General features: G+C 40.8%; 1 pseudogene; it reads left to right on the top strand.

Moving 5' to 3' along the window:
- The first annotated feature begins 2,600 nt into the window (after window positions 1–2,600).
- LOC134204358 (uncharacterized) overlaps window positions 2,601–17,732 on the top strand; it is a 17,666-nt pseudogene continuing 2,534 nt past the window's right edge.

Below are 17,732 nucleotides of genomic sequence, written 5' to 3'. Positions count from 1 at the left end.
TTCTAAATAAAATGCTTTTAAATTCATAAAGGGTCTTAGAACTAAGAAGAGTCCAGATATGAAAAAAGTGGCAGTTTCCAGAAAAAACACCAATTCCTAAAACAATCTAGGGTAATAAATAGTGTTATAATAACGATTGAAATTGAATTCAAACAAATCTCAACCCTTTCAGGACGGATGGGTCATATTCCCAGCGTTTTAGATTGGCTATTAAATCACAAAGAGAGCTAGACCACCATTTTCTTCAGTAAAATTGTTCATCTAGATATTGGTTTTACAGAAAAATATATAGCTCAAATTTGACTGACCCTGAAAACTCAGTTATCCGAAACTTTGGGAAGATTTCGATTCTAGAGCATGCAAATGAAGTTGAAATGTTTGAATCATTCTGAACACTCAGATAAGATGGGTCATCCTGAACGTTAAGCCAGTGATTGCTCTCAAGTTCAGCCCACGACTTCGGTGATCAATCATGACATTTGTATATGTCCTCATCATCGGTATGTACCCAACGATGAAATAAGCATATGATCCTAATTTCCATTAACATGAGATCTAAGAGACAAGGACCAAAATTATCTTGAGTCAACATCAAGCTGCACAATGACTATGCCTTTTTGTGAGGCCTTAGAAGCACTGGGTTCACGGACTTGAATGAATAGGAGTTCAAACATTACGACTTCCAGGACGTTTTTTAAACCTAAAAGTTTTGTATAACTAAGTCGAGGTCAAGTAGAACCACTGAAGACGACCTTACTGTTGAGGTCGAAATACGTTCTGTCAAGGTACAATCAAGTGGTGGAATTAAATGGAAGGTACAAACTCGTCTTATGACAAGTAAAGACATTCCATTAAAAAGCTCATCATAATTCTTTAACTAAAAAGTCTGTAGTAGCTTGTAGAAATAATAATTGCCATATCAACCCAATGGACCTAATGAGATATTATATCATACATCATTCATAATTTGGTTAATTGATAAATCGAATGATCCGAACTCCAAAATGATAATTGATCTATAACATTCATTCTTCTATGAGTCCACCATTGACTGAAGCATATTCGAGATATGGAAGTTCCTTGGGAAATTATTCGAAAGACATCAGAGTGAACGAAAATTTGATTAGTATGGCATCATTGATTCACGAGTCATATCAAAATAAAATTTCAATGAAGAATTAGAAATTTTGAGAGATGAGCCAGCTCTAGATTATTTATTACAGAAAAATAGAATCTTCGAAATAATGAAAATTTATAATTTCCATGCTGGGTTTTAGTTTGATTTTGAATCAGTTGAAATTGTCCATCTTCAAAATTTATCGGATTAACATATGTTTTAGTTACATAGGTTTTTTTTCAATTTTGTGCTTGAAAAAAACACGTGTCAAAGGGGAGGGGGTCTGCCAAATGACCACGATAGACCACATGGGGAGGGGTTGAAAATCTTCAAAAATGGACCACGTGGTTTCTGGATGGCCTCAGAGCATTATCCACTTCCTCTGCGGTGTTTGATACAGGGTAAGTGTAAAACTTTGAATTATTTGCTTTCATGGTACAAACCACTACAAATTGAATGGGATTAGTTTAATTGTATTGTAATAGTAACCTGTGATATAAATTCACTTGAAAAAGTAACAATTGGTGCAAATAAGAATTGATTTTATGAATGTAAAAATCAACTTTTCGCGAAACCTAAAATTACAGTTCAAGCGTTAACCATGTTAGTGTATATATTATACAAATTTCAACATAGTATTAGTGTGAGCATCAAGATATTCTTGCATAATGTTATGATATGGTAAAACTGTAAAGTGTACAATTCCATTTTTTCGAGTCGATTTTACACTTACCCCATTTTCTACTTGTGTACCTTATAGACAGATACAAAAAATAGGACCTATCGACGTATCAATTGTATTATTAAAGGGCATCATCACCGCTAGGTGGATTAATTAAGGTTTTTTGTCTTCGCCTAATGCAGCGTACACACCAGTCAAGCAGTTTTACGAACATTGACTCCACCCCAAGAAAACGCTTCGGTTGCTGCTTTGTTTGAACGTGTGTGAAGTTGTTCGAACTACCATTTGACAGTTGCAGCTCGGTTGAAAAAATAAAACGGTTTGATTTTGTTTGAGTTGTCGGGCGGAGTCAAAGCCCGCCGAACATGTTTGAGTTTTTTAGCGAGTTGCATAAACCCCATATATTTTGATGGTTGGTGCTCAAGTTGGCGCTTCGTCGTTCGTGTGTGATAGGATTATTGTTCGAATAAATTGATTGTTCGTGCCGCTGTTGGTAAAACTTGATGGATGTTTGAACAAACGAGAGGTGCAGTCAATGTTGGTCAAACTGCTTGACCGTGTGTACTGTGTACGTTCCATACCACCAATTGCTAGTGAGAAATTCTACGGAACCTCCGTGAACTCCGACCGTGTAGCAATGGAAGGCTTTACTGAAATGCACAAGAATCAATAGCATTGGTCTAATAATAAGTAGATAAATAAATAAATAAAGACTTATGTACACGTACATAAGATTCAATGCAATGATTAATGATAAATTCCAAATGCCATTATTAAACACTGTCATTTTTTTATTCACAGATAACTCTCTTACTACTTGTCGCCTTTCCCCTGTTGGTGCTCTCAACGCCAATCGATTCCTCAAGTAATGCCTCCGTGGAAGACATCGATAGATCCGATGGCACGAGAGCCAAACGTTCCGGTTTAAGTCTTGTTTCCGGTCTCAAAAGCGTAAGTACTGTGCTGCCTTATTATGTACCAAGAACTGCCACAAGACTGCAATCTTTCACCACCATACCCCATTGACCCATGGACGATGCACCTTCGAAATCACCATTCGCACCCCTTTCCAGACACTGCTATCGGAATAGGACGAGCGTCGGCCTCGCTAGCAGCTAGCAGCGCCGGAACGGCTTCCTCTAGCATTGCAATGCACTCTTCGAGCGGAGGCTCCAGTGGTGGACACTGCATACGAAACCGCACTCCTACGATAGCTCGCACTCCTACGATAGTCCGCACTCGTACGAGAAGCCTCACGTAAGTTGCACTCATTTCAGTTACACCATCACCAGAGTTGTACGTACTCAATCACATCAATGACATGCAAATGATGAAAGCACGGTTCAATCATCCCATGAAACAAATGGACTACATCACCGTTCTCTCGCACTTGACTTCAATGGATAGAACATCGATGCTCAATTTAATTTTATTCAAGTAATTAGATAAAAGTTCGAAGATGCATGAAAATCACGTTCAATGTTCCAACCACATACTTGAATTGGTTTGCGCAAATTAGCTGAAGCATTCAAATAAGCGCACATTGTTCGAATTGATTGTTTTCCTAATTGAACATCATTCGAGGTTTTATTGAGCTAATACAAATAAACCACTTTAACAATCCCAATTTTCATTCCAAGGACGATTCTCACTTCGATGGCTGGGGCTTGAAAAGTCAATCCTCAACACGTGTTCCGGCGGTGAAGGCCATCACCGGTGGCGTAACGATCCTAAAGGGTCAACTAATCAAGGGTCTCGGGCTACGCGGTCAGCGGTGTCGGCAAGTTGATCGCTGCCAGTGGCGATTCCGTTTCGAACGTTGGCAAAAGATTACAACATCCCCACCTGGTACCGGCTTCCCATTCCGCGGCAGTGCATCCATTCGCCAAATTGAGTGGCGCGCTTCGTCTGGTTCTGCCGGTTTGATCTCCGGCGCGTCGTCATCCTCGTCGGGCAAGTCATCGTCGTCTGACACCACACTGGACCATCAAGTGAAAGTAAGTACTAATGGGCTACTACAGATGGGACCCGGTACATAACTATAACAACTATCGTCAAACGATTCCATAAACGCAAGCATGCCCTCGATGGCACTGCGGATGCAATCAAACGCTTTCGAGCTTCAAATCGGATTGTGCACTTGCATTTGCGTTTCCGTATTTTTGGATATTTTGCTTTCAAAAGGTAGTTAATGCTTGAATTAAAATTTACATAAAGAGTTAGAAATTTTCCATAACTAATTAGAAAACTGCCAATAAAGAAATCAGGATAGGAGCAATAAATAAATATTAAATTTCCCACAAAAATGATAAATTTCCATAATGAAGAATTTTCCAAAAAATAAATAAATATATTAGTAGTTTTAAAAGTTAAAATTTCAATTATAAAAGAAGAATGTCATAAAGAAATCAAATTTTGCCATTGAAAACAAAATGTCCATAAATAAATCCATAGCACAAATTGCACAAAATTTTCCACAAATATTTTTCCACAAAACTTAAAACTTTCAAATGACAATTGTTATTACAATTTTGATTTTGTAATGGAAAATTCTTTTGCATTTCCTTATCATAATATTTGGTTTACAGCTCACATTTGAGTGATCGGTCTACTTTTCCATACTAAGGATGATTGGTGCTTTAATGATCATTATGCAACCCAAATGGGTTAGTATAAAGTTCATTATAGACCTCATTTGGATGCTATAATGAAACCAGTATTGAAACAATAGTTACATGATACATTTTGCTCAATTAGCTTGGGTGAGTGTTCAAATTGTGTATTCTCTGTGTCGCTAATAAATGAAATAGTTTAATGGACATGATCAAAATTCTCCAAGATGTTATCTATCGCTATAAGGTATTTCGAGCATTCAATATGTCACGATAACATGGAATCTGTTTGTTTTCTGCAGCAACATGATTTTTGGCAGATATATCATAAAACGTAAATCAGACAGTACCATTTTGGTCCAGATTTATCATATTAAAGCCCATTTTCGTCATTGCAAAAATAGCGTGTGCAACTCGTTGCACTTTTTCAGCACTCGTAGTATTTATCCAACTCGGCAAGCCTGTCGGATAAACGTACACCGTGCTGAAAAATCATCTTTTGCAACTAGTTGCACAAACTACTATTATTTATTTATTGCTTTTACCCTGATTTCTATTTTTTAAATTTCTATTTTATAGGGAGAGTTTTTATTTTGATCAAGAATGAAATCCAAATGGTCCTTATTATACAATGTTCCTCCCATTCCAGGTTTTACTAGCTATGACGCTCCTTCCAATTACGGCCACGACTCGCATAGTCACGTCAATGCCCCTTCAAGTGCTGCTTATATTCCACCGAAACAAACGATTCACTACAAATCGCCGTTGACCTCCTACGGAACAGAGATTGAAGGTAAGAAGGCTTCACCTTTTTATACAATAGGAAAGGTGAATTTCACATCATCCTTTCTAGGTTCTTCGTTTCCAATTGAGATGTTTCCAATAGCAATGCATAAATGAAAGTAAATCAACTAGCATTTTCGCTATGTGAAGTGCATTGTGGTTCAATCAATTTGGTTATATTCGAAATTGCTGATCATAATTGAAAACATCAGGTGTTATCCACCTAAACTATGATAATTTCAAATTAATACTCATTAATACTCACAACTGTCCGTTGCGATGTTGCTGCATACAAACTACCGAGGCATTTATATTGATTCATCTGTTTTCATTGAATTTACCTTTCCAGTGAATATTCCTGCCAATTGCAATTTAACAGCCGGGACTCATTTACGCGTCAGGTTGAATGCAATTCATAATTTTAATTATAATCCCTCCCGTTCGAAACAGTTTGACGAATTTTCATCAATTTTATTGGTCACCACTCAATTCGTGTGTATGGCGGAAATCAGTAAATTATGCTAATTAATTGCACTATAGGTAATCGTCCTTTTTTTCGTTTGCGAGGAATCATCCGTTCGTATAATGTAAATCCAATTACGTCGAATCACGTTGATAAAAATAGCATGCAGGCTGTGCTGGCTCATGCCTAGTAGACATTTTTTCAGCTGGAACCAGTAATCTCATTAATATATTCAGTCCATGCAGTCACAGAAGGAAGAGAATTTCGAAACTATTTTTAATGCCGACGATGAACCAATACTTTAATAAGGTTTTGTTCTAGAAAATCAACTCAAGATACCCTAATTGATGATCCGATTGATGTAAGCATAAACAATCTTCGATGGAACTAAAAACAAGGTACAGTTTTAGGGTTCTGCAAAAACCAACTTGCAACCTGTTCCCAGCGATAGTGCGACGTCGTCCGATGATACGTTTTTTTCTAACTTCACTCGTAAAGATCTTCCGGCAAGGTAGAGCTTAACGATGACACTAGTTGTGGAGAGATACCGAGGCGAGACCGCTTGCAGAGGAGAATAACATGATCAATTTTGACGAACGCTGCCTGTGGTGGGGTCCCATTAGTTGTCATTAATAGGCGTATCAAACATAAATTATTTCTTCGTTTGAAACCAAAGTTTACGAAACTTGGAGTTAAACAAATTTTGGAAATTCTCTTTATTGCTCCCTACTTGCCTTTCCAGTGCAATGGGCAGCAGGAATTTGTTGAGAGCTGATCTTCAAATTCTAACTTCAACAAATCCAAATTTTCATAATTATTGACTTTATTCCAAGCACCGTTCATGGAATAAGCTCAAAGCAATTCAATGGTAACATTTTTTGAAGATTGTTCTGCGGTATATTGACTATTCAATATCCCAATGGACCAACTGTTTCTTTCCATTCGAATCCTCTATAATTGATTTAGTTTTAACGGATTCAAGTCAGCTGTGAGATTGATAAACTGTTCCAATTTTGAACCGGACAATAATCCACTGAGACTTCAGTTATCCGCTTAATCAGTTTGCTTTCTTCAATAAGCAAACTGTTTGAAAAGATTATTTTAAATAGACTGATGGTTCATATTAATGACAATTCTATTTTTGCTGATGAGCAATTTGGCTTTCGCCATCAGTTATTAAGAGTTACGAATTTAATTCGGCTCAACAAATCTGAAGGATATTCAACTGGAGTTGCTCTTCTTGATATAGAGAAAGCATTTGACAGTGTTTGGCATGAAGTTTTGATTGTAAAATTGATGAATTTTTATTTTCCTCTGTACATCATTAAACTGATCCAAAATTATTTATCAGATCGTCACTGCAGGTAAACTATCAGAATTTTAAATCTGATAGATTACCTGTCCAGAGCTAGTTTCCCAAGGCAGCATACATGCATATTATATAACATTTTTACTTTTATAACATTTTTTTTAACCGACTCGATACTATTTTTTTTCGTCGCATTTCAATATAAATTTTGAAGCAGATTCAAAAACGTATGCAAACCATGAAAAAGTAGAAATATGGGGTAAATTTTTTTTAGATCTTCTAGGGTAGCGGTTCTCAACCTTTTCGATGAGTGGTACCCTTGAGGCTTTGTCATATCTTGAAATTTACCTTAAAAATTTTCTGGCCATTAAAGATCAGACTATAGCCGGAATTGTTGCGTAATTTTTAAGTTACATGCAAATGCAACAGGAAACTTACGATTCAAAATAGTTGTTTGCATTTTTTTTTTACTTAACTCCACACATATATTTGATTATTATTATTTACTAGCAGACCCGACGAACTTCGTTTCGCCCAAATTTTATTTATTCTTTGATAAAATCTCGAGTTAGGAAGAATTGGTTTCATTTTATGGGACCCCTTTTCAAAGCGGGGAGGATCTGGACCATCTTAGAACCTTCCTGGCTCCAAAAACCTCTGCATACAAATTTTCACGACGATTGTTTAAGTAGTTTCCGAGTGTATAAGGTTCAGACAGACAGAAATTCATTTTTATGTATATAGAAGATTCAATAAAGGCCAAGTGCGTGTGTGGTATATAGAGTCTTCTCCATTCGGCTCGGTCCATGGTACACGTCGCCAACCACGCAGTCTAGAGGGTCCAAGTCATCTTCCACCTGATCGATCCACCTTGCCCGTGCGCACCTCGCCTTCTTGCCTGCGGAGTTGTCGAGACCATTTCACGGTTACTGTCAACATTCTGGCTACGTGCCGGCCCACGCAGTCGTCCGATTTTCGCGGTGTGAACGATGGATGGTTCTCCCAACAGCTTGAGTTGGTTTTCGCCTCCTCCACGTACCGTCCGCCATCTGCACCCACCATAGATGGTACGCAGCACTTTCCTTTCGAAACTCAAGTGCGCGTTGGCCCTCACGAGCATCGTCCAGGTCTCGTGTCCGTAGAGGACTACCGTCTAATAGCGTTTTGTAGATTTCAGTTTGGTACGGCGGCGAACTCTTTCGATCGGAGCGTCTTGAGTCAAAGTACGTACGATTTCCAGCCACTGTTCTCTCAAATTTCTCTGCTGGTTCATTTTCAGCACTCAGTGGCCCAATGCAAATTCTTCTACCACCTCGATTTCTCACCCGATGCAAACTTGCGGTGGTGGCTCACGTATCTTCTCTTGAACCTCTTCCTATCATTACTTCGTCTTGACGTGTTGATGACTAGTCCGATCCGCTTAGCTTCTCTTCAGTCTGATGTAGGCTTCCTCCATCTTCTCAAGTTACGTGCCATAATATCTATGTCGTCAGCGAACCAAATAGCTGGACGCTTATTGAAATTGTACACTCGTGTTAATCCTGCTCTTCGTACTCCTTCCAAAGCGATGTTGAATAGCAACACGAAAGACCATCACCTTGCCGCCCTCTGCGGGTTTCGAAGGACTGGAGAATGCCCCTGAAACTCGAACTACGCACATCACCCGATCCATCGTCGCTGATCAACCGTGTCAGTTTTCCGGAAACCGTTCGTGCATTAGCTGCCATAGCTGGTCCGATCAGTTATCATATGCGGCTTTGAAGTCGATGAATAGATGATGTGTGGGCACGTTGTATTCGCGCATTTCTGCAGTACTTGGCGAATGCGAACACCTGGTCCGTGGTGGAGCGTTCGCCATAAAACCCGCCTGGTACTGCCCGAACTCCCTTGCATTGGTGCTAGTCGACGGCATAAAATTTGGGAGAGTAAATCACGCAATTGATTGCGTGGTGTGCTCAATCCAGCTTATCCCCCTTTTGTAGATGGGACACGACACCTTCATCCACTCCTGCGGCAAAACTCCTCCTCCCAAATCTTGGTTGCCAGTGCAGCCTCTGCCAGTGCCTCACCACCGTGTTTAAATAGCTCTCCTGGTAGTTGGTCACCCCAGGGCTTTGTTGTTCTTCAGCCGGAATCTCCTCCTGGATTTCCTGGAGATCCGGAGCCGGTAGAATTATGTCCTGCGCCGTTCCTCAGGTCTTCACCATACCGCCATCTTCGTCTGCCACATCGCCATTCAGGTGTCTTCGTATGCTGCCACCTTTTGGATCACCTCACGCTCGTTCGTAAGAGGTTCCGTTTAGTCCTTCACATATCAGGCTGTGGCACGTGGCCCTCGTGAACGGTTAACTTCTCATAGAACTTTCGATGTGTTATTAGCGCGGTACAGTTGCTCCGTCTCTTCACGGTCTCGATCTTCCTGCTGGGCTTTTTCCTCCGGAAAATCAGTTTGTCTGTTCCGCGCCTGTTTATATCGTGCCTCGTTCGCCCTCGTGCGGTGTTGCGCAATCTCGCCCATGCTGCATTCTTCTCTTCCACTAACTGCTCACATTCGCCGTCATACCAGTCGTTTCTTGATCCGGGCACCGCCAAGGCAGCGGTTGCGTTACTAAATGGCGGATCAGATATCTCTCCAGCCATCTTCAAGAGACGCTGCGCCTGCTGCTCTTCCGTTGGAGTGCCACTTCCAGCTGCTGCGCGTATTCTTGGGCTATCTACCTCTTGTAGCCGCCAATGTTAAGCCGCGGCGACCTCCGACGCGTGTTGTACACGTCGAGTTTGGCGCAGGCATACTGCACGAGGTAGTGGTGGATTCAATATTCGTACTGCGGTAAGTGCGGACGTTCGTGATGTCGGAAAGGAATTTACCTCGATAGAACGTGGTCGATTTGGTTTTTCTGTTTCTTGGTTGTTGATCTCCATGTGGCCATGGATATTTTTGCGGGGAAGAAGGTGCTTCGGACTACTTTCCGCGGGAGGCTGCAGTTTAGCATCGTTGGCCGTTGTCATTCGATACGGTGTAGAACTATCCGGTCCGATGACCGGTCTATACATTTCCTCCTTCCTACCTGTGCGTTCATGTCACCGATGACGATTTTGACGTCCCGCAGTGGGCATCCATCTATGTCGACTCCAGCTGTGCTAGCAACGCTTCTTTCTCGTCGTCGGTCTCCCTTCGTGTGGGCAGTGCCGTTGATGATGCTATAGTTGAAAAACGACTTTAATCCTCCAGCTTGCACATCCTTGCGTTGATTGGCTGCCACCCAATCACGCGTTGGCGCATCTCCCAACTATGAAGCCAGTTCACAGCTCGTTGGTGGTGCCACAGCTTTGGTAGAATGTAGCCTCTCGATGACCGCTTTTCCACTTTCTGTCCTGTCAGCAAATCTCCTGCAACGCCACGACGTCGAAGTTGGGATGTAATTCATCGTAGATCATCCTGTCGCAACCTGACGATTGCAGTTCCATGTTCCAAGCTTCCATCGTGATCCTTTGTTCGTCCCTAGGTCCTTCGCCGATTATATCGGGTCGCATTATCTCTTATATTGTTCGAATTATTTGGTTTTCCAGGTTTGGGTCCTGCCAAACCTCCTGTCTCGTCGGAGGAGCCGTCGTGTCAGGGCTGTTAGCGTCCCACCTAACACCAGAACTTGGGCTTGTGCGCATTAAGTGGCACACGGTCCGGCTTTCTTTTCATAGGAATTTAACAGGGCCCACTGACAAACCCCTCGTAGTTATACGTGGCTGTAAATACTCGACCAGACATAGCAGTATCTGTATCAATTTGGGACGCTCAGTTAGTGCACCATCACAAGCTGATTGGACAGAAGCCAAACATGTTCTTCGTTACCTGAAGTCAACTTTGGATCTCAATCTGGTATTGAAACAATCCTGTTTAGAAGTTTATGTAGATGCAGATTGGGCAAGCGATGCAGTTAACCGAAAATCAAATTCTGGATACGTTTTCCTGTTCGGTAGGCTTATATTTTGGGCATCAAGTAAGCAAACCTGCATTTCCACTAAAGTAGTATGAAGCTGAATTCATATCGCTATGAATGTTGTCAATAATTTAAATGGATCATTGATTGCTTCATGATTTTTCCGTAGATGTGCAAACCCAGTTATGATACATGAAGATAATCAATCATGCAGCATTGGAATCAGCGAAGATTAACAATGTTCGAAACTGTGGACACAAAATACCATTTGTCCGTAAGTTGTGAAGATGAACAATCGATGTTGCTATCTGTCAACTAATGAAATGATAGCAGACATGCTTACGAACCATTAACAACGCAGAAGCTAGAAAATTTCGAGACTCAATAGGTTACTAATCGAGGAGAGTGTAGAAAAGTAGGCGCTTGTTGAACTAGTAACCGTAATAATTAAGGAATGTTTGACATCACGCTTACAAAACAAAACGGGCTCATCCATGTAAACATTCAGTTTGAATGTAAACATGTGACACTTTTATCTTCAGACGAGCTGGACTAAGATGACACCTCTACAGCCGCAACATGTTTACTTTTGTACTCCAACATGTGGCGATAAAATATACGTCACATTGAAGTGTCATTTTTCTGAAACTATTGTTTTCGTATACCATAGTTTGACATAATAAGGTACAATTCTGTTCTCAACACTCAAACGAACAAGTTGATTCTTATGATTGATCGACCTACGGCTAAATACAATATAGATGGGGCATATAACCCTTTCCTTCCACTCCCCCGGTAGCTGTTCAGTTTCCCAGATTCTGACTCTCAGTTTGTGCAGGCAAGTGGCCATATTTTCTGGGCCCATCTTGCTGAGCTCAGCTCCGATACCATCCTATACTTATCCTTACTGCTTTATTGGTGTTTAGCTGTTGGATGGCATCCTTAACTTCCTTCAAGGTGGGGTTTGGTTGGCTTCCATCGTCCGCTGAACTGACGTAGTCATCTCCTCCGGTGCCTTGACTTTCACTGCCTGTTTTCTAGCGCCATTTAAATGTTCCTCGTAGTGCTACTTCACCTTTCGATCGCACGTTCGTCCGTCAAAGATGCTCCCATCCTTATCCGCTGCATTTCGGCTCTCGGCACGAACCTTTGCAGGATGCGTTGACCTGATAGAACACTGTTTCTTGAGAACAGCTTTCTGTTCCATCTCCCTCGCCTCCAGCTCATAAACGTTCCACGTTTTACCGCGAACCTTCTCCTCCAGAATCTGTCTGCATTCTTCGTCGATCCAATCGTTCCGTCGACAAAAGGTGCTGCAATCCTGACATTCGCCTAATTTTGAATTAGCACCAGGCCTAACTCTTCCAACCAAAAAAAAGCTGCAGTAGAGAGAACTTTGCCGTTCTACATCATCCCATGATCTGTCAACATCGTGATTCGACAACCAAAGCTATGACGTTAACACGATTTACTTTGGTGCACAGAAATCGTGACCCAACTCAACATAATCGCATTTTGCCGTGATCCTGCTAACCGTTAAGTTAAGTAAGGCTCCTTTTATAAGTAAATGCTTTTTTTTTAATTTTGATTTAATTTCATTCCTTGGTCACCTTGAAGCACATTTCTTGTGCTTCAAATTAGTAACAAAATAGTAAAATAGATGATAATGAGTCTCATCGGCTGTCTCACTTGTGACCGAAGAAAAAACAAAGTGCCAGCGGTCAAGGTTGACATTGATCCGCTAACCACGGGTGAGGCTCCACAACATCAGTGCCAATGGATGATGTAACGATTCAAGCACGTTAAAAACCTTTCAGGCAGGTAAAACAATTTCATAGTTGGTAATGGAATGATAATGCAGCGCGATCGACTTTGCATGCATATCTTGCAGCTCATTAATTGGTACCTCCGCAATCAAGATCGTTTTAGCGTGGTAATAAAAAACACACCTCTAATTATTCGTTTGTTCGATATCCTACGTATGCTTCATAAACGGTCTTTGAAATTGATTATTGTCTTACGTTGCATTTGCGTTCATCAAACAATATTGTTTGAAAATCTGAGCGCGTTACTGTCATTGCACCCTTCCTAAAGAAACATCGAAAATTCAGTCCAAATGGCTCAGATGTAGGCCATATAATCTATTATCGCATATAATAAACGTGAACCCGTATACGCCAATACAAAAATTATTAGGATACAGGCCTACAAGGAGCACGTACATTCATTTGTACAATGAGTAACAGTTCAGTCTCAAGAATACTACTGATGGCCATCACAGATGATTTTGAAATACTTGTATCTGCCAATTTTTATTATATAGAATTAAGCTCGATAAGCTATCAAAATACAAATCAAGCGCGAGTAAAGCCACCACAATTATTACTACCCAATTCCATGTTTGTGCAGAAAGTTAGCCTTTCTGAAGAACTTTTGCCACCGTAAACGTTAAAAATGGCGCCGACTCTTACAGGCGTGCTATTAAAAATGAAAATGATCTCTCCTTTCTGTAACGAAATGAAACCTTCATCTGCTCAAAAGATGACTACTAGAAGTTATCATCTGACAAATCGAACAATTTTATGAATGGGGTTTCCTTGAACTCATCAATCATGTGCAATCAAACAGTTTATGCGTAGTTCCTGGTACGCCAAGGTACACTTATCCATTGCCAGGTTAATCTTTCCAGTTTCTGAATGAAATCGTACGGACTGAGCAATGAACCTGAAAACTGATATCAGTTCATTGATAATTAGACCTGTACTGCAGTGTGCTTAAATGTGGAGAACGGTTGGATGCGGCGATACACGAAGTACAGTATATTACCTCTACGTGCTTATGATTTTGATGGCCACAAGCAAATCACCTACACGAAATGATCCGTCAACACACCGGTCCACCCAGATTCAAACGACGGTATTGCAGGAGACGTTTTTTGACGGATGGATGAATGCTTCGCACGTGTGGTTTGATGTTGACGATTGTTTACCCGTCGGTATGTGTGCTTGATGGCGAAGCACAGAGCGACCGCAAAAGGCAATATTCAAATTAATAATCGGTTGCAAAATGTGGTTTCCAGTCAGTTGCAAAGCGTTTTTTCTCATTTCAATGCAATGGTTGGGTTGACTGATGCTCCACGATGGCTTCAACCACTGAATGACTAAATTAAGTTATATTTATGCATATAAATAATTTTGCACGGTGCAATAAACACGTTGGTTCATGAATTTAGAATAGCGATGTTTAATATGAACGAGTAAGCTAACAAACATTATTATGTTGATATTGTTGATAAAATGATGATTTATTTATTTATTTATTTATTTATTGGGAGCAGGGAAAAGCCCGCTTGAGTTGAACGATTACAATTCCTCCTCATTCTCCTCATCTTTTCTATGCATCAACAGATTACAATATCAAATGATACAATTCGGCTTAAAACTACTCAACAATAAACTTAAATCTAGGCCTAGCGCTACTGCTGATTTTCGTTTAGAAGGTGAGAAAGATTCGTACGGAGGTGTTACGAGATGAATGGAAATCGAATCCAATGGAGCAGTTATTGAATATACGGCCATGCTAGTAAATGCCATTGTGACCATAATTGGTTCGTGCACCATGAAGAAGAGGAGAAGAACGAGAGCAAGAGGTTCCAGCTAGACTATTGATATTTAGCATGGAAAGCAGTGGGGACAGTCGATTCTCGATTGCAGAGGGTCTGCATAATATCTCGCCTTGAGAAGTATTGCGACGGACTGTTAAGAGCTCTAAATCTATAAGCTTACGCTGGTCTTCATAGCTGGAAGTAAATTTGAAGGATTTCCCCATGGAAGGCGGCGTAAAGCAAAGCGTATAAATTTGCGTTGAACGGATTCTATTCTAGAATATTGTTCTGTGTATGGAGCCCACACTGCGGAACAATATTCTAAAATCAGTCTGACTAAAGAACAATAGAGTGCTTTGAGGCAGTGGACATCATCGAAATGCTTTGCAATTCGGAATATAAGCCGAGGTGCGAGAGCTTTAGAGTTACGTACATATATGCTCTCTGAACGTTAGCTTAGAATCTAACATCACCCCGAGGTCCCTGACAGAAAGATTCTCGCCGGAGACTAGATGAACCGATTTTTGAGTCGTAGCTAATCACAGAACGTTTGCGGAGAATGACATCAAGAACTTTGTCAGCTGAGTACCATCGATTTAAATCACACCAGTTTGAAAACAAATTCAGTTGTGATTGTAGGAACGACGCATCATCGAGATTTTATAATCCAGGTACAGCTTGAAATCATCGGCAAATGAGAGCTTGAAAGACTAAGCTTAACAAATTGATGTCGTTTAAATAAATGATAAAGACAAGTATTTAAGATGGCTACCTTGGGCACTCCAAAGTCATCGGAAAATAGGATGAAATGCAATCTCAATTTAATGCCATTTCTCGATTGCTCAGATAGACTGAAAACCAGTTCAGGAGAGCCCGGAGAATCCAAGGCGCTCGAATTTGGCTACAGATTTTATGATTGATTTTATCAAAGGCTGCTGTTCATTCATTTTATTTAGTTAACATCAAACAGATAACACTGAATCAACAATTTGACGCCACAATGCACGGTTCGAGGCCGCATCTCTCCATCCTCGATGCGCCCACGCTCGCCAAGTCTTCTGCACCTGGTCTGCCCATCGCTCGCTGCGCTCCACGCCGTCCTCGTACCTGCACGGATCGGAAGCGAACACCATCTTTGCAGGTTCCTGTCCATTCTTGCAACATGCTCTGCTATAAAAGTCCGTATAAATCGAATCAACCTGTTGTCCTTTCTGAAAGCCCTTAAGTGGTTGACGAATAAACAAGTAGGTTGGTAGTTGTGATCGTTTTGGGATGAACGTATGTTGATCCTCGGACTATATAACGAGCAGTTGTGAGATAAAAATTTTGGACCGATTTTCAAAGGCTTTGAAGTTGCCGACAGCAATACCTAGTTCTTCGACTTGCTGCTTATCACCTTTCTTGAAGACAGGAAAATCAGGATTTTCACATGATCCGGAAGAAGTTCAGTACGCACGATAAGTTGAACAACATTGATAGAGCCAGACCGATCTGAACATTTTTTAAAATGATTGGAGGATGCCATCCGGTCCCGGATTAGACAGTGATTTAAGAGGAACAGCTTCGCGACGTACTCGGCGGTGACATGGATGTTGGCCAACTGGAGGATATAACAGGACATTGGGCTTGCTGAACTTCTGATTCGTTGAGAAGATGATTCGAAAAACTCCAGAGAGTGCTCAAAAAGATCTGCAATCCTTCGGTAGACGTCTGTTCGATATGCCCATTAGTCATGACGGTTGGGGAGCCGGATTCTCGTTGTGAGTCCCAAGCCCCAAAATCCTTTTGGGTTAAGTCGTAGGATTTCTTTGAATTTTTCGTTGATACGAAGAGTAAGGGCCTGTCGTTCACATATTTATAACGCCGATTTGTGAATTACAGACCTGTAATAGTGCGTTTGAATTTTGAGTACTTCCTCAAGGCAGACTTTTCCGGGTTTTCAGGCATTTTAAGTAATTATTGCTCAAAAGGTGGATTCATGGAAGAGATGATATACGTTTTTTGTACATGATCAATCGATGAGTAATATGTTTGAGACCGTAATAACAGCAGGTTGACATTCATGTTCATGGTGACATCCTGCCAGTTAATATTTTCTAGGAAGAATATTCTACTAGTATAATCCTTACTTTTGAAGTTAGAGTAGATTCTTTCAACAGGTTCAGAGAAAATACAAGGCGTGACCTACTCGCAGTTTGAGCAAGGTGGATGATGTGAAGTTGACGTTACGAGGCGAAGGAGCTCAATCAACGTGCAGCGAATTGCCGTCCGAACTGCCGAAACAGAGATCAAGTAGTCTTATTTTCATTCATAATATTATTCATTTGATGAATGCGTGCTAGCAATAACTGTCTAAGAGAACAAAACATTGAACTGATCGACGAGTAGGAAGCGTCGGATGAAGGCCTGATTGACTTGGTATCCATTTTAACATTAGGCAAATTAATCCTAGAATCAATACACTATCCTGAGTTGCATCGATCCAATATCGAAGAAAGTGAATTGACATTGATCAATGACATATTGGTCTAGAATGCGGTCCAGTGGAATATACAAACGCATATGAATAAAGTGTGGCTTTCAAAATTAACGGCAACCCAAACTTGTTCGACCGCTTCAGAATTCGGATGGACAATTGACGAGCTTTATATTTCGTTCGAACGGCTAGTAGCACACCACCGCCAGTTTTTTTGTTACTATTTTACAGGTTGCGATCCAACCGAAAAACATTGTGTCGGTACCAAAAATCTGGGTAGATTTTTGTCTTCACGTAGCATGTCTCGGTGAAAGCTAACGCGTCAGTAGCATGAGTCGGATGAAGAAAGATAATCAGAAATACAGGTATTTATACCATACATTCTGATAATAAATCAATAGTTAGATCTACACCATTGTCGACATTATTCGCTTGATTTGGGGCATTGAATTGAGTAGAGCTGGATGACGATTGTCTGGAATTGGGTAGACAAGTCCGCATTCTGGTGCAGGAGAGAGATGCGAGGTGACATTTTGTTTTTTGGCGGTTGTCTGAGAACAGCTCGGCGTCGAGGGATGATACTTGCGGCTCGAGTGCTAAAAAAGGGCGGTTATTGACATGTCTCGCACGATGAAAGGTCATAAAGAAACACCTTCTGGCCAAAATGCTCAGCTGTATTTGATTCAACAATGGAAGGGACACCTACTTTAAAAGATACGAGTATGGTACATAGCAATGCGTAACTTCT

The sequence above is a fragment of the Armigeres subalbatus genome, unplaced genomic scaffold, assembly GCF_024139115.2.
Source record: "Armigeres subalbatus isolate Guangzhou_Male unplaced genomic scaffold, GZ_Asu_2 Contig541, whole genome shotgun sequence".
Lineage (NCBI taxonomy): Eukaryota > Metazoa > Arthropoda > Insecta > Diptera > Culicidae > Armigeres > Armigeres subalbatus.
This window is presented reverse-complemented; position numbering and strand designations above follow the sequence as displayed.